The 22,889-nt window shown below is 47.7% G+C and overlaps 1 long non-coding RNA gene across 1 annotated transcript; it reads left to right on the forward strand.

Annotated features, from left to right (window-relative positions):
* The first annotated feature begins 1,251 nt into the window (after window positions 1-1,251).
* Window positions 1,252-4,501, forward strand: LOC147360947 (uncharacterized). Its single transcript, XR_015139521.1, has 2 exons — window positions 1,252-1,389; window positions 4,019-4,501. It is a non-coding gene; the product is annotated as an uncharacterized LOC147360947 (long non-coding RNA).
* The last annotated feature ends 18,388 nt before the right edge of the window (window positions 4,502-22,889 follow it).

The following is a 22,889-nucleotide window of genomic DNA, read 5'->3' on the forward strand; positions in this document are numbered from 1 at the left end:
CAGACACGGCAAATCTGGGACCTCCTCTTGTGGTGTGCCCAAGCTGAAACTGAGGGTTCCACAGGGGCCATGAACTCTTCCGGGGCTCAGGGTCACCTTCTCGGGTCACTGGTTGTCAGCAGAATCATTCCTTATAGGAGGAGGAGGAGGTCCTGTTTTCTTTTTACTTATTTATATATTTTTACTGAAGAAGAGTGGATCTGCAATGTTGTGTTAGTTTCAAACATGCAGCAAAGTGATTCAGTTATACATGTATATTATCTTTCAGAATGTTTTCCCTTATAGATTATTAAAAGATATCGAGTAGAGTTCCTTGTGGTATACAATAGGTCATTATTTTTTATCTATTTTTCATATAATAGTGTGTATCTGTTAATTCCAAACTCATAATTTATCATTCCCCTCTTTCCCCTTTGGTAAAGTTTGCTTTCTGTGTCTGTGGGTCTATTTCTGTTTTGTAAATAAATTCACATTTTTAAAGATTTTACATATGTGTCTATTTCTGAGACATGTGGCATCATCAGATACAGAGGAATCAAAAACTGGATGCAAGTATTGTGCCAGCTGACAGAAAAGTTCTTCTTTGAAGACCTCCTTAGCAAGAGATTAGCACTGACACACATATACCCTACTATATTTAAAATGCTTCCCTGGTGGCTCAGTTGGAAGAGAATCCGCCTGCAGTGAAGGAGACCTGGGTTCGATCTCTGGGTCAGGAACATCCCTGAAGGAGGAAATGGCTACCCACTCCTGTACTGTTACCTGGAGAATCCCACGGACAGAGGACCCTGGCAGGTCCATGGGGTCGTAAGAGTCAGACATGACTTAGTGTCTAAACCACCACCACCACCATGTATAAAATAGATAACCAACAAGAGCCTACTGTATAGCACAGGGAACTCTGCTCAATACTCTCTAATGATCTATATGGGAAAAGAATCCAAAACAAGAGTGGATACATGTTATATATAACTGAGTCACTTTGCTGTACACCTGCAGCTAACACAACACTGTAAATCAACTACACTCCAATAAAAATTTAAAAAAAAAGAGAGAGACAGACAGACTCCTGCTACCCTGAGGCCCTATTACATGAATTGGTACTTATAGCCGGCAGGACAGACTCTGTTTCACCGAAAGCTTCCAGCTGGAGCGTTGTCTTTTTGTAACCTCAGTGATGTCAGGGAAAATGATTCATGGGTTCACAGATAAGAGAGGAAGAGACAAAGCCAGACAGTGAACTGTTCATGCCTCTTCCTAAAGCCGAGAAAACCTCAGTCTGGGGTTGGACGTCTCCAAAGACCAAGGTACAAATCAGGCTGGTTCTCCCAGTGCCAGGGGACAACAGAGGCAGGGAGCAGAAGTCCAGGCTGGTGGTGAGGTTGCCAGGTACGTGCTCATTCCTTCTGAACACCAGTGCTTTCCTGCCCTTGGGGATCTTTGCAATGTCACGTTGGGCTGTTCAAAGTCCTTTCTGGTCCACTTTCTGGTAGGGTTACTTGGAGCAAAACCACTCCCTGGCAGCTATTTGTTGCATGCTGGGCTCTGGGGGAACTCAGGCATAAACCTGTGAAAAATGAAACAGCACGACCCAATGCCAGGAAGACAAAGGAAGACATAGCATTGTTCACCATGATTAATTGCCAGATGGTCAAAATAAAAACCTCCCTGGAGTTCAGAAGCAGCAGCAATTGCCTCACACTCGGTGCTGAGTCAGAGGTTGACTTGATGAAAATTTTTAGCCTGGATTCAATCCAAACTTTTTTTTTTTTTTTCTTCTTCTCTCACTACCTTCCATTTCCCCTCCCCTCCAGAACTTCTGGGTGTTTGGAAGTAAAGGTGTTTTCTAAGCAAAGTGTTAAGAAGAAGTGTCAGTCTAAACAGGCTTCCAAAGAACAGCAAGAAAGCACCACAAGGTAGCAGTGTCCTAGAGCAATCCAGGGTTTTCACTTGATGGAGTGACTTAGTTTCAGCATGAGAAATACAGAAAAGTCATAGAGTGTGCCTTTCCTCTCATGAGTAACTTCTGTGCAGGTAGAAACAAAATGCTCCATCAACCCCTGTTTGATGGGAGCAAAGCTTGAATCCAGCAAAGTTGCTAGGTTTGACCTAAACTAAGACTCAGAAAAACTCCTTTCAAAAGTATTTACTGATCCTCTATGTAAAACAAGGCAGACGTGAACTTACCTTCCAAGAATTTACAGTTTATCTGCAAACAGAGAAATAACAGCACAGTGTGTTTGGGTTACCTATTGCTGTGTCAAATACCATCATAAAACTCTTTGGCTAAAAATTTAAAAAGCAAAAATGATGCTTTGTTTCTCAAAAGTCTGTGTGTGGATTGGGCTCAGCTGGCAGTTCTTCTGCTTCATATCCTGAAACAGTTGCATTCAGCTGGAAGCCTGGCAGGGAGAGAGGTGGAAGGTCCAAGGTGGCCATCATCCCACCAGGGTTTCACATGTTTCAGTAGCCAAGCCTGGATTTCTTGAAGGTGTGGTGACTGGCTTCCAAGGAGAAGGGTTCTAAGGAAACAAGCCCCAGGATACAGGTCCTAGCAATTATCTGTATCACTGATTAATGTCCTGGTAGTTGAAGCAAGTCACACGATCACTCCCACAGTCTGTGTGGGAGGGGTCATGTAAATTAACGCAAATAGGAGGTATGTTTCCTCTGGGGGTCACCAATGCAGTCATCCTCCATGTAGTCTAGTAAATAGTAGGAAAGCAGTAAGGAGAACACCAGAGGGGCAACAAACCTCAGAGTTAAAGGTCAAGGTGGCTTCCTGGAGGAAGAGACCTTAACTGAAAGGAGAAGGATCAGGAGGCATGCCAAAGACATCTATTGTTTTATCCTTATTTCTCAGAAACCTACTCATAAGGTTTGTGTTAAGTATACTATGCATATAGTCATTTGTTTTTATTTTGCAAGAATGAATCAAGTGTCAGGAGACATAGGCATAGCACACTTTTCACAGGGCCACAGCTGCCAGCAAGACCAACTCAATTTCCATCACGTCTCTCCTATTCACTCTGGGCCCATTTCCCAGCGATTTGACCCTGTCTTTGGATTCTATTGTAAGAATCTCTCAGAAGTAAGCTCTCACAGAAAAACCCAAATGAGCTTTTTACCCAATGTCAGCATTTCCTGCTCTCACTTTCCACTCGGTAGCAGTGGATGCCTCCAGAGCAGAAATGTTCCTATGTTGATTGTTAAGCCTTAATTCTTTTAAGATTATTATTTCCTGATTCCTCGGCTGCTTTTTCTTGGAACTCTGAACATTTTCCCAAGAATGGTGGAGAAGGCATTCTTGCCCAGGGGAACACTTGAATTGTGGCTGAAACAAAGAGCATGAACGGGAGAGGCAGGCAGAGTGGAGCAGAAGGGGAGAAGTCGTGCAAGCAGGGTCTCATCTCATGAGCCCTTCTGAATTAGAGCTTTATCCTAAAGGAAATAGGAAATCACTGAAAAGTCTGAAGAAGGGGAATGACACAATCAGAATTTCATTTTGGAAAGATCTCCAAGGCAGAGGTGTGGACAATGGACTGGAGGCAGGGAAGTCTACTAGAAAGCTGAAGAAATGGTGCCAGAGGTTGACAAGAATGTTGTGAACTTGGTAGGGGTCACAGGGATGGGACAGGAAGGAACCAGGAATCCGGAAAGACCAGTCTTCATGATTGACTGGATGTGGGACGTGGGGGTCACCTAAAGTTTGCAGTCAGCCTCTGGTCTCATGCCTGATGATCTGTCCAGGAAGATACCCCAGACTCTGAATGTATATGGACAGCAGAGATAAACAGTTTCTTCTTATAGCCCGCCAAACACCTCCCCCAGTTATTTCCTTTTGTAGAGGCTCACCTTCTTGCCTTACACAGTGTCTGTCTTAACCTTGGAGTTTCCTAAACAAAAGTCATCTTTAAAATTATTATTTTCCACCACAATCCTTAAGCATCTCCCAGAAACAACTCTGTTCCATCATTGCTATGTCAGGTTCAAATGGTGCTTTTATCTCATTTTCCAGACAGGAGCAAGCCAAGAGAAATTTCAGAATGAAAATCCAGGATACAGAAAGCAATAAAGAAGGTGCTTTTTCCATAGAACCACTGCTGGTCTGTATGCCTGTTCGGTGTTTCTGAAAATGGCACCAACTCTGCTTGGCTGATGCAGCCCCGTGGCTTCCGTTCTGTGGCTTAGAGCATGGTGGCTGGTGTGATGGGCTGGGACAGTGATGAACACATTCATGAACTCTGCCCTCTGCAGGGAGACGGTTCTCCATGGTCCCTCACATCTCTGTACCTCTTGCCAGCACAGGCACTATTCTTTTCAAGGATGTTTGTATGGAAAATAGCTTGGGAAAAAAGAGATAGGATCTCCCTTTTGAGAAAAAGGAAGTTTGTACTATGTCATGTAATAAAGATGACTCCCTCCAAGGCCAAGGTCAGGTTTGCTGGCAGCCCATGATAAATGATCGGGGTTGCTTAAGCACAGAATTCCTGAGCTGTGATGCCAGCCCTGTGTGTGCAGCGTCAACCTGAACTTGACAGACGAGGGGAGCTGATGGAGGAGCCTGAAGCTCACACTGCCCCCTGAGCTGCTTCATCGCGTGTTCTGACCCAGAAGTCTCATGTCTTCTGCCAGCATCCATGCAGTTGCGACAGGTGAGCCAGTGAGCTTGTGAGAAGGGTAAAAAAACACTCCAATCCTTCAGTTTCTGAAACTCCCACAGAGCTGACATTCTGATGGAAGAAGAAAAAAACATGTAAACAAGCAAAGCAATCATGATTCTCAGAATGACCAGAGAGAAACAGATCAGAGACTAAAACAGACAACACAGTTCATGGTGAGGGTACCACAGTAGGGATGGCCTCTTGGGAGTGGGACCATTCCAAGCATCTAAGGGAGAACTTAGGCAAAACTCATCATGAGGCAGGAGCCCAAGGACCCCAGGCAGTGGAAATTGCACATACACCCTGAGGCCTGTTTGAGGAACAGGAAAAAGACCGATGGGGCTGCGGGATGGTAAATGAGGGAAACCAGTACCCTGAGACGCAGGGAGAAGGGAGCACAGCAAGAGCAGCACGAATTCTAGCATGTTATAGGTTTTGGACATTTCTTAAGACTTTCAAGCAGGGAGTGAACTGGACTGCTTTTTTAATTCAACAATGTTTATACATCTACTAGCTGCAAGTCTGGGCCCTGGAGATGCTGCAAGGAACCAACCATATATGGAGTTAATATTCTAATTGGGGGTGGGGGGTGGGGAGGACATGATAAGTAAAATGCAGAGGCGTTAGGTGGTGGGGAGTGCTACGGAGGGGCTGGGGGTGGGGGAGCCTAGGTGAGAGCTCAGACAGGTGGCTCGGGGCCCCACTGAGAGGGAGACATTTGAACCTGACCTGAGGAGGGGGCGGAAGGCAGCCGTGGGGGTATCTGTGGGGGGCCTCCAGGTGGGCGGGGACACAGCGAGCAAGCGCACAGATCCTGGGGTGCGGCACATCCGACGTTTGAGGGTCTAGAATGGGGTGAGGGCTTCCAGGTGGCTCAGTGGTAAAGAACCCGCCTGCCAATGAAGGAGACATGGCTTCGATCCCTGGGTTGGGAAGATCCCCTGGAGAAGGAAATGGCGACCCACTCCAGTACTCTTGATTGGAGAATCCCCATGGACAGAGGAGCCTGGTGGGTCGAAAAGAGTCAGACATGACTTAGCAACAAAACAACAAAAGAATGGCGTGGGCCAGGGGGCTCCCTGTGGATATGCTCAGAGAAGCCCCAGGGCAATGTTTTGTGGCCGATATGAGGACTTGGGCATTGACTCTGAAGGACAAGAGCCCTGTTAGGACTCCATCTTTGAAAATGAAAAAGGTAGAAACTGGGAGAAAACAAGAACAATTAGGGAACATCACCGTCAGCGGCATTCTGAGATTCTTAGAGAGTTAAGGAGAATTTAAGACAGAGTCTGTTCCTGTTTCAATGTTCTGCAATACTTCACCATTTTCCCTTCAAGAGTGATGGTATAAAGACCAGAAAAATCCCTGTCTGTCGGCGCTCAGGCAAACGGGAACCGCCCCCTGCTGGCCGATGGCGGTAACGCAGGCCAGGCATTTCTCTTGAGGAAGGTACCCCGCTCAGTAGGGGCTTCCCTCATAGCTCAGTACCTAAAGAATTTGCCTGCAATGCAGGAGATCAGGGTTCAATCTTTGGGTCGGGAAGAACCCCTGGAGAAGGAAATGGCAACCCACTCCAGTGTTCTTGCCTGGAGAATCCCCATGGACAGAGGAACCTGGCGGGCTACAGTCCACGGGGTCACAAGAGTTGGACAAGACTTAGCGACCAAACCACCAGTGCCTGGGAGGCGGAGGGATTCTATTCCTCTCCATCTGATTCCTACCCCAGAGACCATCAGATCTACAGGGCAAGTCCAGACAATCGTCTTGGACAATAGACTCTAGGCAGCACCTCTCACTGGTTTCCCTACAGATTAACTGGGGATCCGGGGTTGATCCCTAGATGCCCCTCCTGCAAGGAGGGCACGAGGGAGTCTTCCCAGGGCAGCTCTGGCACCGGAAGCCCTAGTGGGGAGCCCAGACCTGAAGCCCAGGAGAGTACCCCCTTCCCTCAGGGTTTCAGTCATCCATTCAGGACAGGGTCCTCAGGAGGAGGAAGGGACCATGTCCAGGCTGGATGACCTGACTCTGATACTTCTTGTCCCTGCTCCAATTAGCCCAGGAATATCTGCTCACTGACTGTTCTCCCCAACTCCCGCATTGCCATTCTGGGTTCTGGTTAAAGGGCAAAGGTCTCCTTTCCTGGGCTTTGCCCAGAGTTGGAGTCACTGGACATCTTACAACATGTGTCCCCACTGGCCAGCTCAGCTTGTGTCACTGTGGGCCATGTCCCTGGGCCCACGTGGCTCTGCCCTGGCCTGCTGTGGCCTGCATGGGCACACACCCAGGGAGGGATGTCATCTGTGTGTCATCTGTGGTTGTGCTGTGTCCATATGTGAGTTCAGGAACACCCGTGCCAGGGCTGGGGCATGTTCCCGCCAAATCCACATGTTGAAACTCTGATCTCTATTGTGACTGTGTAAGGAGACATGACCTTTAAGGCAGTGATGAAGACTGAATGAGGTCATAACGGTGGGTGGGGCCGTAACCCAGTAAGGCTGGTGTTCTCTTAGAGGCAAGGTGGAAAGGGGAGGTAGCTACACAGGGAAAAGTTTGTGAGAGAACAGCGAGGAGGAGGCTGTCTGCAAGCCCAGTAGGGAGCCAGCTGCAGACACCAGACCAACAGACACCAAACCTGCCAACACCTTGATCTTGGATGTCCAGCCTGCAGAAACTGAGCAAAGAAATGTCTGTGGTTCAAGTCTCCAGACTCCAAAAGACTCTGGCGTCTTTTGTTACGGCAGATGGAGCAGACTTAACACAGTCACGTGTGTGTCAGGATGTCGAACTATGGGAAGCAAGGGAGACAGTCTGTTATGAGACATTCTCACTCAGAGTGGGGCAGAGAGGCTGGGATGGAAGGAGAAGCAGGAAACAGGACAGGAACAAAGACTGTCCGATGTCAGGGCCCCCAGTACCTCCATCCTATGGGTTGCATCCTGCTTCCTTTTTGTAATTGTCATCAGGGGCGTGCAGCAGGGCCCAGTGACCCTCTGTGGCCTGCCGTTTACCAAGAGAACACTCCTCCAGGTCGGAGCTTTCACAGTTCACTCGCCTGCAGTTGGAGGTCTTCCCTACCCCCCCGGCCCTGGGTAAGCTTTTATGGTGGAGCACATGCTTTCCTGATGGAGTTGAACATGATGGCATCCTGGGCAGGCCTGTCTTAAGCCAGTACTAGGCATAAATATCTCCCTGCATTGTTTAGCCATTGCACAGATACAAGTGCCCCTTAAAAACAGCAGTGCTGTGCTTGAAATTTTCAAGAGAAGACATGTTGGTGTGTGTGTGTGTCTACCACGCCCCCTTCTATCTTTCCAAGATACATAATTAGAGCTTTCCGAAGGGAAAGGGAGAGGAAAATGGCTAACACAGACCCATGCCCACACGTGCCCCCTCACCTCTTCGGAGTGATGCCCCGCCCCCCAACCCCAGCCCAGAGACAGCACTTTAGCAAGAATACACCTTCTCTAAGCCACTGATGTTGAAGCTGAAACTCCAATATTTTGGCCACCTGATGAGAAGAGCTGACTCATTGGAAAAGACCCTGATGCTGGGAAAGATTGAAGGCAGGAGGAGAAGGGGATGACAGAGGATGAGATGGTTGGATGGCATCACCGACTCAATGGACATGAGTTTGAGTAAACTCCGGGGAGTTGGTGATGGACAGGGAGGCCTGGCGTGCTGCAGTCCATGGGATCGCAAAGAGTCAGACACGACTGAGCGACTGAACTGAACTGAAGCCACAAGGATGCAGCCATAGAGGAATTTGTCTGCAAATAAATGTGTAGACTTAAAACTCAGCCTTCCTGATTGAAATTGGTTGCAAAAAGTTACACTGGGTCAGAGAGAGGAAGTGGAAGAGATTTCACTAACGACCAGAAATGCTTTTCAAAGGCAAACTCTCTCCCCTCAAAGCCATGCAGCCCTACCTTCTTGGAAGTGAACAGTGCTGGAAGCTGGAGGAGGGTCGACATCCCATACCCCAACATCACACACACACACACACACACACACACACACACACACACTGCACCACAGGCCTGATTCAGTGTGTAGCCAGCACCACCACAAGGGTGCGGCCTCAATACGAAAGAGGCCCCCCAGCACTCTGACCCTTGTTATCAAAAATAGTGGTTCTTGGATGCGACAGCTGGGATGGTTGGAATTGTTACAAGAAATTCCTAGCAGGCCGGGCACTTCTAGGGGAGCCTGTGAGTTGAGATGGGGACAGATGGAGGGCAAGAAAAATGTTTAAAGAACGCTGTTACTCCCAGCTATCAGCTCCAAGTTCTAAACTGAGAAAACTGCTGCTTGCCTCAGAGAAAAGAGAAGGCCATCCGTGAACCCCATGTCCAGAAGGGGGTTGGCATCTCCCCTGCGAGGACCTTGAGACCTTTGTACAAATCCAGCTCCCTCATTTCCAGAGCCGTCAGTGGTGAGGCCCCTGCTCTCAGATGCAGTTTTATTGATACCACCAGTGGTGCCAAAGCCAGCTGTTTCTGTCTGCATCCGTCATGCAAACATTGTACCTAAGGGTCAAGGTCAAGGTCAATTCCTGTACCTTTTCTGCTGAGGTTTTTGCCTTTTCCTCTCCCTCCTCGTTACTTCTCACTGCCTCCTGTCTCTTTGTCCCTTCTGTTTCCTAAGCCAAGAGTCAGTTACTGGGCACTTCCGGGGTTAAGTGTACAGACACTGTCATCCGATCATCACAACCACCCTGAAGAAGGAAAGAGAAAGAAAAAAATGTGGGTACAGAGAAGTGCCTACCTGGACCGAGGCTGCACAGCTAATGTATGTCAAGGTCGAGAATGGAGCCCTGTGAAGGCTGGCCTTATGTCCCTTGCTCCTCTAAGCCTGCACGGCTCCACACAGCATTTCCAGGCTGGCCGGGGGCACCAGGACAGAGCAGGGATGGCTCTGGTAGAGTGTCCTATAGAGCCCGTGAGTCCCAGGCAGGGCTGTGCTGCCCAATTGCCAAACCTCACCTCGTGGACTCCAAGCCACTCCTGCCGCCCGGGCCCGGCACGGGGATTCCCGGTGTGGGAATCCACTGCAGGACCCTGCTTTCCTAGGGACTTAATGCTCAAAACCACTGTTAAGGGGAAAGTCAGTTCACACTGACTGAAACCGCCCACCCTGGCCAGGCACCATAGTCATCATTCGTGTGAGTTATTTGACAACAGAAGGTCCTGGTAAAGAACACGGAACCAGTGAGCCACCACCAACCAAAAGAGTTTAGTAAAGGTCGAAAGGAGATGCCATGGGGCCCACTACCTCCCAGAATCCTGGTTGGAATCCATCTTGGCTGAGCAATGAGTCCATCACCAGAAAGAACCCTGAGTCAGAGTGATTGGCCACAGGCAATTTGAAAACTAATCCCATCACCATAAGACCCAAGACCGAGATCCATGTAGCAGAGCAGTCCTCACCCTCCTGCTCTTGGCCCGGTGGCCCCTTCCCAAAGAAGCCTCTTGCTTTGTCAACGCATGTGTCTCCTTGGACAATACATTTCCGAGTGTTAGACAAGAGTCCCCCTTTCAAGCCCTGGAATGGGTCTCCCTTGCTGCAACACCACCACCAACTTCAAGGTTTTGGTGAAATGAACCATAATTACTCCTACAGAAAGAGCAGGGACCCAAACCCAGTCACAAAGGTGAAAGCGGCCCCAGAGAGAAGGAAATGGTGACTTCTAACAAGATCAGACAGAAAGCCGACTCTGCATGTTTTATAAAAAGCTCAGCAGAAACCGCCCGCTCTCAGATGGGAAGAAAGGCCTGGAGCCAGCCCACGTTTGGGACACACCAGTCACCTCCTCCCCGTTCCCTCCCTCTACACCCTGGTCCCTCCCGCTGCTGGAGGGTCACAGTCCCTGCTCACAGAGGCCAGCAGCTGCCCTGGCCAGCGAGGGCCCGTCACTGAGGATTAGCCAAGATGGTGCTCCTGTGACACTGGTCAGAGCCCAGGGCCACATGGGAGATGGAATCCAGGTCAAGGCTGAGGCCTGAGCAGAGTTGACGGTTGAATCTTTGTATTGAGCACTGATTCTCAAATGTACCCAAATTCTTGAGCGTTCAGCTCCCAAAGCACACAGTCTCCCCAGACCAACTCTGATGCGTAGACTTCTTTCATCCTCAGTTTACTCCCTAATCTTGCCCACCATCTTCTAAGTCAGTGGAAAATGATTTGGGAAACTTCCCTAAGTAGCTCAGAGAGGAATCACCCCGAGGAGGAAAGTCCAGTGAATTGTGAGGTTCGGGTCACCAGCAGGTCCAACAGGAGACACAGGGATTTTCTCTGATCAGGCTGTAGTTTAGTTTAGTGTGGAGCTCTATACCAAGCTCACGGAACAAAACTGTCCAGACTTAACCAAGCCCCATAGCAACTCTTGCTATGAGCTCCTGATCTAAACCAACTAGCTCCCTGACCCCATATCCGGTAAAATACCCACCCTATTGGGCTTCCCTGGTGGCTCAGACTGTAAAGAATCTGCTTGCGATGCAGGACACCTGGGTTTGATCCTTGGGTTGGGAAGAGCTCCTGGAGAAGGTAATGGCAACCCACTCCAGTATTCTTGCCTGGGAAATCCCATGGACAGAGGAGCCTGGCAGGCCACGCTCTGTAGGTCAGATGCAACTTAGTGACTGCTGCTGCTGCTGCTGCTGCTGCTAAGTCGCTTCAGTTGTGTCAGACTCTGTACGACCCCATAGACAGCAGCCCACCAGGCTCCCCCATCCCTGGGATTCTCCAGGCAAGAACACTGGAGTGGGTTGCCATTTCCTTCTCCAATGCATGAAAGTGAAAAGTGAAAGTGAAGTCGCTCAGTCGTATCCGACTTTTAGTGACCCCATGGACTGCAGCCCACCAGGCTCCTCCATCTGTGGGATTTTCCAGGCAAGAGTACTGGAGTGGGGTGCCATTGCCTTCTAAACAACAACAAAACCACCCTATTACCCAGCCTGTAGTGTCCTAACTAATCACTTAACGCCACCCTTCCAGTAGGAATTTTCTCTGTCTTGAGGCTATAAAAATTGGCTTCTTCTTGTTCAGTCTCTAAGTCGTGTCTCTTTGTGACACCATGAACTGTAGCACACCAGGCTTCCTTGTCCTTCACTATCCATCTCCTGGAATTTGCTCAGACTCATATCCACTGAGTCAGTGATGCCATCCATCCATCTCATCCTCTGTCACCCGCTTCTCCTCCTGCCCTCAATCTTTCCCAGAATCAGGGTCTTTTCCAGTGAGTCCGCTTGTCCCATCTACTAGCCTGCAAAAGACGTTGGCTCTCCCTTGAGCCCGCCCACGGTTCTAACAGTGTCTCCCACTCTAACTCTGTTCTCCTCTCATTCTGCCTCAGGTCTTGAAATCCTTTTCCAACCTAGGCACAGACCACTACAGTTAAGACTTGGTGTGGCTACAGCTCAGAAAGTTAAAGATTCAAACCAAAAGCCGTGCATGGACCAAAACAGGTCTCTCATCTCCTAGCCGGTCAAGCTTGGAAAAGATAATGGTAACTGAAAGATCCAGAGCTGGCAGCCTCAAGGTTCTGGAGGAGGAAAGGGAAGAGAGGGACTTGTGTGTGAGGCTGGGAGGGAGGCAGAGGGTGTAACAGGGAGAAGCCAATTGTGACTCCGTGTTGAATCTGCTTCTTTGACTTTACCCTTGCTTTATGTTGCTTTTACTTTTATAATCATACATAGTGGCCTGCCTCAGGGAACCTTGCCCCTCTTATTGTTGTTCTGTCACCAAGTTGCGAGGGACTCTTTATGAGCCCATGCACACCAGGCTTCCCTGTCCTTCACTATCTCCCGGGGTTTGCTCAAACTCAAGTCCAGTGATGCCATCCAACCACCATCTCATCCTCTGTCACCCCCTTCTCCTCTTGCCCTCCATCTTTCCCAACATCAGAACATTTTCCAATGAGTCGGCTCACTCTTCTGAGTGTTAAACCAAAGTGGCTTTGTTCAGTTCTTAGGGGACAATCTTGACCCTGCCCACCTGTGAATGGCTGCAGAAAAAAAGAAATGAACACATTCCCTCCTATTTTGCAAGACCAGTGGTCTTATTTACGTTACTTCCTCACCTCCTCTCTCTCTCTGTGCTATAAAAGAACCCGGCATCCAGACCCCGATAAGACAGATTTTTTGGAGACACTAGTCTGCCATCTTCCTGGCCTGCCAGCTTTCTGGATTGAGTCACATTTCTGGCCTCCACACCTCGTCTCTTGGTTTACTGGCCTGTCATGTGGTGAGCAGAGTGAGGTTGCTCTCAGTAACAGGGGCAGGAAGGGTGGGGAGCAGAGAGGAGGGGAGGAGAAAGAGAAGGGAGAGGAAGAGGAAGGAAGAGGAGGAAGAAGAAGGGGGAGGAGAGATGGGAGGAAGGGAGAGGAGGAGGAGGAAAGAGGGGAGGAGGGATAGGAGAGGAAGCAGAAGCTGATTTGTGCCCTTGAACCCAGGGCTTCCATGTTCCAATAGGAGTGCATTCCCAGGCCAGCAAAAGGCCTGAAGCTCTGAGGCAGGTGGGGACCGTTTGCAGGATCAGAACCTGGATGCTGTTTGCGCAGGTGACCCGCTCCCTCCCCAGCCCACCGCCAGGCCAATGTGCTCATCAGCTGGCTGGAGGAGTCACTCTGTGGAAAGGGGCAGCTTGTCCTTTTTGGGTTTTGCTCGGATTTCTTGGGCAGGGAATCTAGATGTCAAATTTAATGAGCGTCTTTCTGGCTCACCAAGAATGAAAAACATGATTGTGGGTGAGGAGGAAGCTAATCAAAGCAAATAAACCCATTGCTTTAGGAAAAGTCTCAGCTGTGGGACGGTCCATCTACAGGTGAGGACAAGCTGGCTTACTGAACATGCACACTGAGGTCCAATCAGATGTGGTGGGGTCCCCGTGGCTGTGGCTGATTCAGACGCTTTACAATGACCTGGCACAGCTGGTTTGCTGCAATGTGGTGACCTGGCTTGAGCAGCACCAGGACTGGCTTTCCTGGGGCCTCCAATAGCGCTATTGACACTTCACATGCAGTTTGGAATACGTGATAGGAATGTAAAGCTTTCTGAAAATGGAAAGTTACTCGCTCAGTCATGTCTACTCTTCCTGACCCCATGGACTGTAGCCTGCCAGGCTCCTCTATCCATGGAATTCTCCAGGTGAGAATATTGGAGTGGGTTACCATTCCCTTCTCCAGGGGATCTTCCCGAACCCAGGAATTGAACCTGGGTCTCCTGCATTGCAGGTAGATTCTTTACCGTTTGAGCCACTGGGGAAGCCCCATCGCTGACTTCAATGGACATGAGTTTGAACAAACTCCTGGAGATAGTGAAGGACAAGAAAGCCTGGCTTGCTTCAGTCCATGGGGGTCTCAAAGAGTTGGACAGGACTTAGCGAGTGAATAACAACAACACAAAGTTCTCTGGGTAATGAAAGAAAGCCTTAAGAACAATTACTGTAAAACAGTGATGTGAAGGTTGATATCACAAAGTTATTATGGAAAAAATAATCAAAAACTTCACTGCTTCCTTTCCAAGGCTTTAACTAAGACCAGAAATGAAACAGACTCCCTGTGACTTCAGCCTCCAGAGGGTAAACTTGGCCAACCTGTTGAGCAAATGGCACGCGGTTGCTGTGTGCCTTTGGCTGGTGTGACTGGGCAAGTGTCAGAGAAATACGATACTTGTTCCCTCGATGCAAGGACTTCGGCACTTGAATCAGGACAGATCTGGGCGAACCAGGATGGTGCATCACTCTGGGTCTATTACACCTCCAGGCTCAAGCCAGGCCATCTAATGAACTCCTGCTGGCTTGTCAAGGCTAGGATCTTGCCCCCCCACCGAGAAGCTCCACGGTGCTCTGATCTGTCAAAGTGCCATCCTGGTTTGTAGCACTCCAGGCACGCTGACCTCTTGCGATCAGCTCTTCTGGGGACATCCATGAACTACAGCAACAGTGTCACCTGGGAGCTTATTAGAAATGAAGGATCCCAGCCTCAGCCCTTAAATCTGTGCCTTAACAAGGTCCCCAGGGGGTTGGTACCAAGTTTGAGATTCTGTCCCAATTCTCCAGTTGGTTTGAGAGGCGGACTTATACCAACCAGGGTACAAACAGTCCCGCAGAATGAGGGTCTTCTGGCCACACCAGGCACAGTGCGGGCACTTGGAGGCCTTAGCTGCTGGGACTGAATGGGAGTCCCCAGAATGGGTGTGGGGGTCACCTCGGCCTCCCCCTTCACATCCTGTTTCCAGTTGCTCCAGAAGGAGTGCATAGACCAAAGAACACAGACAACAATGCAGTGAGTGCTGCATATCTGGTTAAGAAGTGTCAACATTATCACGCTTCTTGGTGACTTTGCATCTAAGCTCCTCCCTCTGTAAGGCGAGGTCCCCTACCTGAGTCTTGGTGGGAGATAGGTGATGCAAAATTCACACTTTCCTTCATGGCTCAAACTGTGAGTAGTGAGGCCCCCCGAGAATGGCACGTCCTCAGGTGTCAACTAAGAGTGTGGGCCTGTGACCTTGGCCTCACCCTTCAGATACTCTCCAAGCTGGACCAGCCAACCACCATAGCTGGAAGCAGAGGTCCATGAAGAAGATTCCAGGGGCAGAGAAGGAGTGACTACAATTCTAGCCAGGAGGACAGAAGCCTAAATCCTAGACCAGCAGGAGAGATGGTGGGTCTCGCCCTGGGCTGGTCCATGATGAGCTGATTCTGGAGGGCAGTGAGATCTCTGAATCTGATTCTCAGATTTCCTGATTCTTACAGCTTCTCAGTGTACTTTTGGTGAATCCCATTTCTGCTCTCATGGTTCCTTTTAAGAGCACTGACTTAGAAAAGATAGACGTTAATTTGTGAAGGTCAGAACCTCACTGTCCAGATAAAGAGGGCAGCTGGTATCCAGGAGGCAGAAGAAACCAGGGGATTCATGGTGACTCATTAGCACCCGAGTGTGACATCAAAAAATTCTGTTTTCTGCTTTTCCACTGCATCCTCTGAGTGTGGACCAATCGGGGGTTTGATTACACTGGAAGACATTCAGGCCAGTCCCAGGGACCCACGGAATGCTGTACACATTGTACTTTTTAACACAGGAAAAGAGAGAGCCATCGGTATTTCTTTTCACTTTGGAAACGCCTGGATCTGGCACCCAGAATGCAGTCAATCCATCACAAATATGTACCGAACACCAGCCATATGGAGACTTGGCTAAAACTTTACCCAGTCTGCTTGGCGGAGAAGATGTGAGCCTAGACTCACATCGGCCCACAACTGGAATCAGTTAGGCTGATTTGTAGTCTGCTTTAGAAAATTCTGAAAAATTCAATGTCTTCGTAAACCTTCCGTTCACCCTGCAGGGCTTTTTACCCACTTCTTTTTGGGAGACATGAGAAAGAAAAGGAAATAACTAGTGTCCTCTAAAGGGCTTATTCATTGCGACCAGAGCTTCATTGTTAAAAACAAAACAGAAAAAAAAAAAAATGATCCCCTATGGTCCAGGAATCAGTTATGATGAACTTTTCTGGTGGAAACCTGCATCTCATTGGCTAGAGGTGTCTTATTTGTAAAATCCACAGCAGGGAACTCCCTCCGGGAGCACTGAACGGTGTTGTTTCTGAGCTTGGCCTGTAGGCAATAATGGTATAGTGACCAGGGTGACAGGTTTCTCACCTGAGGATCTTACAGAGTGATTAGAGTGACAGAGAACAGAGACACTTCAGGGGACTAAGGTACGGGCAGGAGGAATCAGGAAAGGCTCCATTTGAAAAATTATGTCTGAGGGAGGTGCTAAGGGAGGCACAGGTTTTGACTGGTGATGGGAAGCATGGGGAAAAGCATTTTAAGATCCCCTGGAGGAGGCCATGGCAACCTACTCCAGTATTCTTGCCTGGAGAATTCCATGGACAGAGAAGCCTGGTGGTCTATCATCCATAGGATTGCAAAGACATGGAGACATGACTGAAGTGACTTAGCACCCACGCATAATGTGGGAGTAGAGGGAAGAGTGTGGAGTCTTGGGGAGCAGAAACTGGTCCAGCTCAGTTGAGATAGAGACTGTGTAAAAGGACAGCTCAGGAGAGCAAGTAGAAGGGTAGATTTGCATCAAAGGTCCTTCAATGCTGTGTCAAAGGGCTTGGAAGAGATTCTCAGTATAATGGGGAGCCTTGAAGCCTTTGGGGAGGGATGCATCAGTCAAGATGGGCTCAGTTCTGAGCAACTACTAAACCCCAATGGCTTAAGACCACGCTGGACTCGCCATATACCACTAAACCCTGATGATGGAAGACTACAAGCTGGATTTGCCATGTATGTTAGTTACATTCATGGGGCAGCTACAGGCTGCACTGCACACTGTCCTTACACTGCCCTTACCCCAGGACTCAGGCTGATGGTGTTGCTACTGTCTGGGGCACACTGGTCACTGTGCGAGAAGGAAGAGAAAAGCTCTGGAGGGTCTCTCATCCCAGCGATGGAGGGCTCCTCCCAGAAGTGACCCTGCCCCTTCCAACAATGCTTCCAACAAGTATGCCTTCTCCCTGCTGCTGAGAAGCGGAGGCTGTAAGTGCTTTAGGGGAGGTGCTCATGATCAGGTTGTGGGCAAGTCCCAGCCAGATTCTCGGATGACCGTTTTCATGTGGGGTGTAGAATGGGATGGATTTAAAGGATAGCTGCCTTCTTGAAGGTACTGCAACCTCAGGGTGAAAAAGAATTACCTGCTTAAGTAGGACTCAAGAGATGGGCACAAATGGACAAAATGTTACAGAAAAGTGCTTGTAGACTGGCCCATCATCTGGATGCAGGGATGAGGGGCAGAGAAGACTTGAAGACATCCCCCAATCTCCAGTCTGGAAGGCTCAGGATGGCAGTGCCATGAGTTGGAACAGGGAATATTGGGATAGGAGGATTCATCCTTTGGGATGAAGTTGAGGCACCAATGAAGGAAAAAATGGTGGTTTTACCTGTTTCATTGTGCACAGCAAAAGCAAAATAGAACCCATTCAATCGGCAAACAACCTGTGAGCACCAGCTTCTCACCTCAGCAGATTTGACGATTCATTATCAAACATTCCTGGAAAATAAGTCATCTACAGCTTCCTTGGCAAGTAAAATTTTTTTTTCAGATGACTGAAACATTTGCTCATTTTGACTGTTTTGAATGGAAAATGTCCTCGCCATGTGAGAGACTGCCTGGTTTGTTACCAGCTCCATTTAAAACAACTGTCGTGTTTGCCCTCTATCATCCCCACATAAGTCCTGATGCTTTGGTAATGGAAGGTACTTGGACTGAAGGAAGGAATTGAGCCTTTCATTCCAACTCGAGGATGCTGTTATGACACCCACTATGTCCTCCTGATGCTTTAAGACGTAGCCAAACAAGCACAGTGCAGACATGCAATCTGCATTGCTGGTCCCGCCCTCTGCTGCCCGCCTGGGTGATCGTGTATGTTTCCAGGAGACTCTCCCTGTGATAACACCCCTGCCCATCTCATTTGAATACAGACAGTAGATTGAGAACAGAAGAACTTGTCTTTTGAGAAAAGCCGTGAGCTTCAGTGCCAGGAGGTAGTGAGAGCAGCTGGCAGCTTCACCGAGCAGGTAGACAGACTGAGTGCCCCCTGCTTGAGGTCACTCACAAGAGGCTTTAAGACTATCTCCATTTGGTCCCCACCCTCAGGGTGGGTGAGACTGTGATACCAACTTGCATAGGCAGAAATGGAGCTTCGTGAAGTCCCATGGGACCTTAGTGAGGTCCCACTTAGGATTAATAAGTGACAGGATCAGGATTCAAGCCTAGGCTGTTGAACTCCTAAACCCGTCCTTTGCAATACGTTTTAGTGATTCCTGGAGATCTTTCTGTTTTCCCTTTTCTCTCTCTTCTTCTTCCTCCTCCTTTATCTTTTTCTTTCTTACTTATTCTCTCTTCTTCTCTTTTGTTTTCAGTTATTTTGACATTCAAGGTTTTATTCCAGAGACACAAACTTTTCAGAAGCCTGACCTTCAGATATATTGTTTCTGTGTAATTTTATAGTTTAAAACTTGCTTCAAGACTTGGGGCATGAGATACACTGTAAGAACCAGAGAAGAGAATTGCTAACTCAGTGATCAATCACGTGTAATAAAATGTTCACGGCTCTTTCATTCCCAGCACCATCTGTGCATTCTCATTGCCCATCACATTAGCCTTTGGAGCCCTGTATCCTGTCTCGATTGGTTTCTAGGATTGTACCATTTGTGCTGTTCCTGGAATGCCCTGCCCTCACAACCTCACCATCAGAAATTCTATTTAGTCTTCAGGACACAATTCTGGTGACAGCTTCTTCAACATGTCTTCCTAAGCTCTAGCTACAACGAACAGCATCCTTGTGCCCCCTCTGCTCCCTGACTGGATCTCCCCAATGGGTCTTTTCTTTGTTCTTCTTCTAGGAGCTTGTGGCCGTGTGTTTTTACCCCCCTAAATCATGCCTGAGAGTCAAAAGCAAAATCCCAAACCTTTCCTGCTTCTAGAAGGGTGTTAGTCCCCCTGAAGTCTTCCTATGGGAAGAGACTATGTCTTTTAGCAAAATCATGCATAAAATCCAACACAAACAATGAGGAATTTTATTCACTCTTGCTCTCTGGTGCCACTGCCAGTAGGAAACACTGCTAACAACATATGCCTGCATGTGCTCAGTTGCTTCAGTCGTGTCCAACTCTTTGTGACCCCATGGACTGTAGCCCACCAGGCTCCTCTGTCCATGGAATTTTCCAGGCAAGGATACTGGAGTGGGTTGCCATGTCTTAATCCAGTAACACAAGCCTTGGGATGTGCTAAATGAAGCTGCATGTCTGCATCCTGTTCATGCTACAGCAGGCAAACGTGGCATGACATTTTGATTCTTCTCAGTAAGCTTCAAGATGTTTTCTAGGTCAAATTAATAAGCCTTCAAAATGTATTTCACTGGGACTTTATGAGGCTTGCTTTAATCTAATACAATAGTCAACGCAAGTGACTTTTTAGTGTATTTGCTCGAGACTATGACCTACACCAGAAATTACAGGAAAGGTCAGCAAATTAAATTGGTGGCTGTACTTAAAGGTTTGTGGGATGTTGCCTGAGAAATCTCATAGTAATGGTGCCAGTGTTTTCATGGCTCCCAGTGAGTATGGGAAAGGTCAGCTAGCAGACCTTGTGAAAGTAATCTTCACTTTTCCTTTTCACGAATGACCTATTCAACAATATGGAATAAAACTTTAAATAAAACTCAATAAAACTTTCCACAGTTAGTTGTGTGTTATTTACTTAATGAATTCAAATATTTATAGAATGCTTACTATGCACCAGATAGCTCTAGGCACTTGGGACATAGTAGTCGCTAGAGTCGGACACAACTGAGCGACTTCACTTTCACTTCTCACTTTCGTGCATTGGAGAAGGAAATGGCAACCCACTCCAGTGTTCTTGCCTGGAGAATCCCAGGGACGGGGGAGCCTGGTGGGCTGCCGTCTATGGGTCACACAGAGTCGGACACGACTGAAGCGACTTAGCAGCAGCAGCAGCATATAAATTACACAAACCCCCTGCTTTGTGGAGCTCTTTTGAAAGGATCCGGCTTGCCTGCTGGCTCAAACAGTAGACAATCTGCCTGCAATATGGGAGACTCCAGGTTCAATCCCTGGGTTGAAAAGATCCCCTGGAGAAGGGATTGGCAGCTCACTCCAGTATTCTTGCCTGGAGAATTCCATGGACAGAGAAGCCTGGCAAGCTACAGTCCATGGTGTCACAAAGAGTCAGACATGACTGAGCAACTAACACTTTCACTTTGGAAAGATCAACTAAGCACTGGTGGGCCTGTTCATATTTCCGGATTTGGATTTTACGGTGCTCATTTTATTGAGGATAGACTGAAGCTCCAGCAGAATAGAAAGCTGAATAAAGATCAAATAGTCAGACACTCCATGCTCCCAATGCAGGGGGCCTGTGCAGGAGGCCCGGGTTCAATCACTGGTTAGGGAACCTGATCCCCCATGCCGCAACTAAAGATCCATTATGCCAAATATACAAATGTGTTTTTTTTTAAAGATCAAATAGCCAATCAGCAGACAAGTCTGAATGTACATCAGTTATTTTGGTTGCAATTCTTGCTTCTGCTAGATTTACATTTCCCAAAGTGGTGTTCTTGACTGCCATCCTGGTGGTAAGTGTTTCCTAAAAATTAAAATTTGGTACTCCAATGTGTTTGGGAAATTCTTTTTTGATCACAGGTTGGGTTCTCCTAGAAGGAGCTGCTGAGATGCTCTTTTGCATGGAAGCCAGTTCTGAAGGCATGCATTTAGGATCGACACTTGAGAAAGAGAAGGGCTGTGCTGGAAGCAGGATCAGACAGAGAGAGGAGAGCTGACTAAGGGGCGGCCTCAGCTGGGGTGGCAGGGATTCTGAAGATGAAATGAGCCTGTAAATCTGTCTTGGGGTTGGGGGGGTGGGAGATAGCCAGGCATTTACATCCCTAGGCCAATCAGTGTTTGGCTGTGGTCTATTCCCAGAAGGAAGCATGACCTTGGATAAGGTAGCTAAACTCAGTGGAGCCAATCGCCTAGGGTGGCCAACAGCTGAGGGGTGGCCCCCACGGGCACTATCAGCAGCTGGAATGAGTCCTCTTCCAAAGGGGCATTAGGGAGGCACAGCACGGCATCCACCACCAGACTATGGTATCTGTGAGCACAAGACGAGCCAAAGCACAGCGGTTTCTTCTGCTGCTGCTGACGTTAAGCCTCTAATGAGCAAATCTACACTGTGAATCTTCAAGAGGGAAATATACTCTGCAAACTTTTCTAAGCTTATCTAAGTTCAAAGTCCTCTTGGGGATCCATATTTATTCACGTCCTCTAAAAAATATACCTCAGATGTTTGTGTACCAGAAATCATAGCGCAACTGGACAAGAACAGAGAGAGAGAGAGAGAGAGGCAAGAAGTAACAGGATACAAAATTGACTCAAAATGGATCATAGATCTAAAGCTGTAAACTCTCACAAGAAAGCATTCTAAGTGTAAATTTTTGGGTTCTTGGCTTAGGCCATGGTTTTTTTGTTTTTGTTTTTGTTTTTTAGATATAATACCATAAGCACATGTGACAAAAGGAAAATAAATAAATTGGACTTCATTAACATTTTTTGTTTTTGTCCTTCATGGAACACAATAAGGAAAGTAAAACAGCAACCTTCAGAATGAGAGAACATATTTATTTGCAAATCCTATAGGTAATAGACTTATAACCAGAATGTATGAGGAACTATTACAACCCAACAATAAAACAGCAAATCACTCAACCTTTAAACATTTTTCCAAAAAAAGTTTACAAGTGGCCAATAAGCACATGAAATATTCCCCCACGGAAACGTAAATCAAAACCACAATTAGGTACCACTTCATTCCCACTTGGATGATAAAGTAAAAAAGACAGATAATAAGAAGTGTAGTGAGGATGTGGAAAAATTTGAACCCTCATACATTTTTGGTGGGAATATAAAATGATGCATCTATTTTGGAAAATAACTTGGCAGTTCCTCAAAAGTTTAAACATAGAGTTACCACATGACTCAGCAATTTCACCCCTCGATGGATACCCAAGAGAACCAAAACATATGTCCACACAAGAACATCTACACAAACATAGCAGCATTTTAATAGTAGCCTCAAAGTGGAAATACTCCAAATGTCTATGAACTGATAAATAGATAACCAAAATGGGTACTATTATTTGGCTATAAAAAAGAATGATGTAATGATACATGCTATAATATGGATAAACTTTGAAAACATCATGCTTAATGAAAGATATCAGACACAAAAGCCATATACTGTAGGATCCCATTTGCACAAAATGTCCAGAACAGGAAAATCCATAGAGACATAGAGTAGATTTAGTTCAGTTCACTTCAGTCGCTCAGTCGTGTCCGACTCTTTGTGACCCCATGAATTGCAGCACGCCAGGCCTCCCTGTCCATCACCAACTCCCAGAGTTCACTCAGACTCACGTCCATCGAGTCAGCGATGCCATCCAGCCATCTTATCCTCTGTCGTCCCCTTCTCCTCCTGCCCCCAATCCCTCCCAGCATCAGAGTCTTTTCCAATGAGTCAACTCTTCACATAAGGTGGCCAAAGTACTGGAGTTTCAGCTTTAGCATCATTCCTTCCAAAGAAATCCCAGGGCTGATCTCCTTCAGAATGGACTGGTTGGATCTCCTTGCAGTCCAAGGGACTCT

This window comes from Bos grunniens, chromosome 13 (assembly GCF_055505025.1).
Source record: "Bos grunniens cultivar Pamir isolate PY7600 chromosome 13, Bosgru_T2T1.0, whole genome shotgun sequence".
Lineage (NCBI taxonomy): Eukaryota > Metazoa > Chordata > Mammalia > Artiodactyla > Bovidae > Bos > Bos grunniens.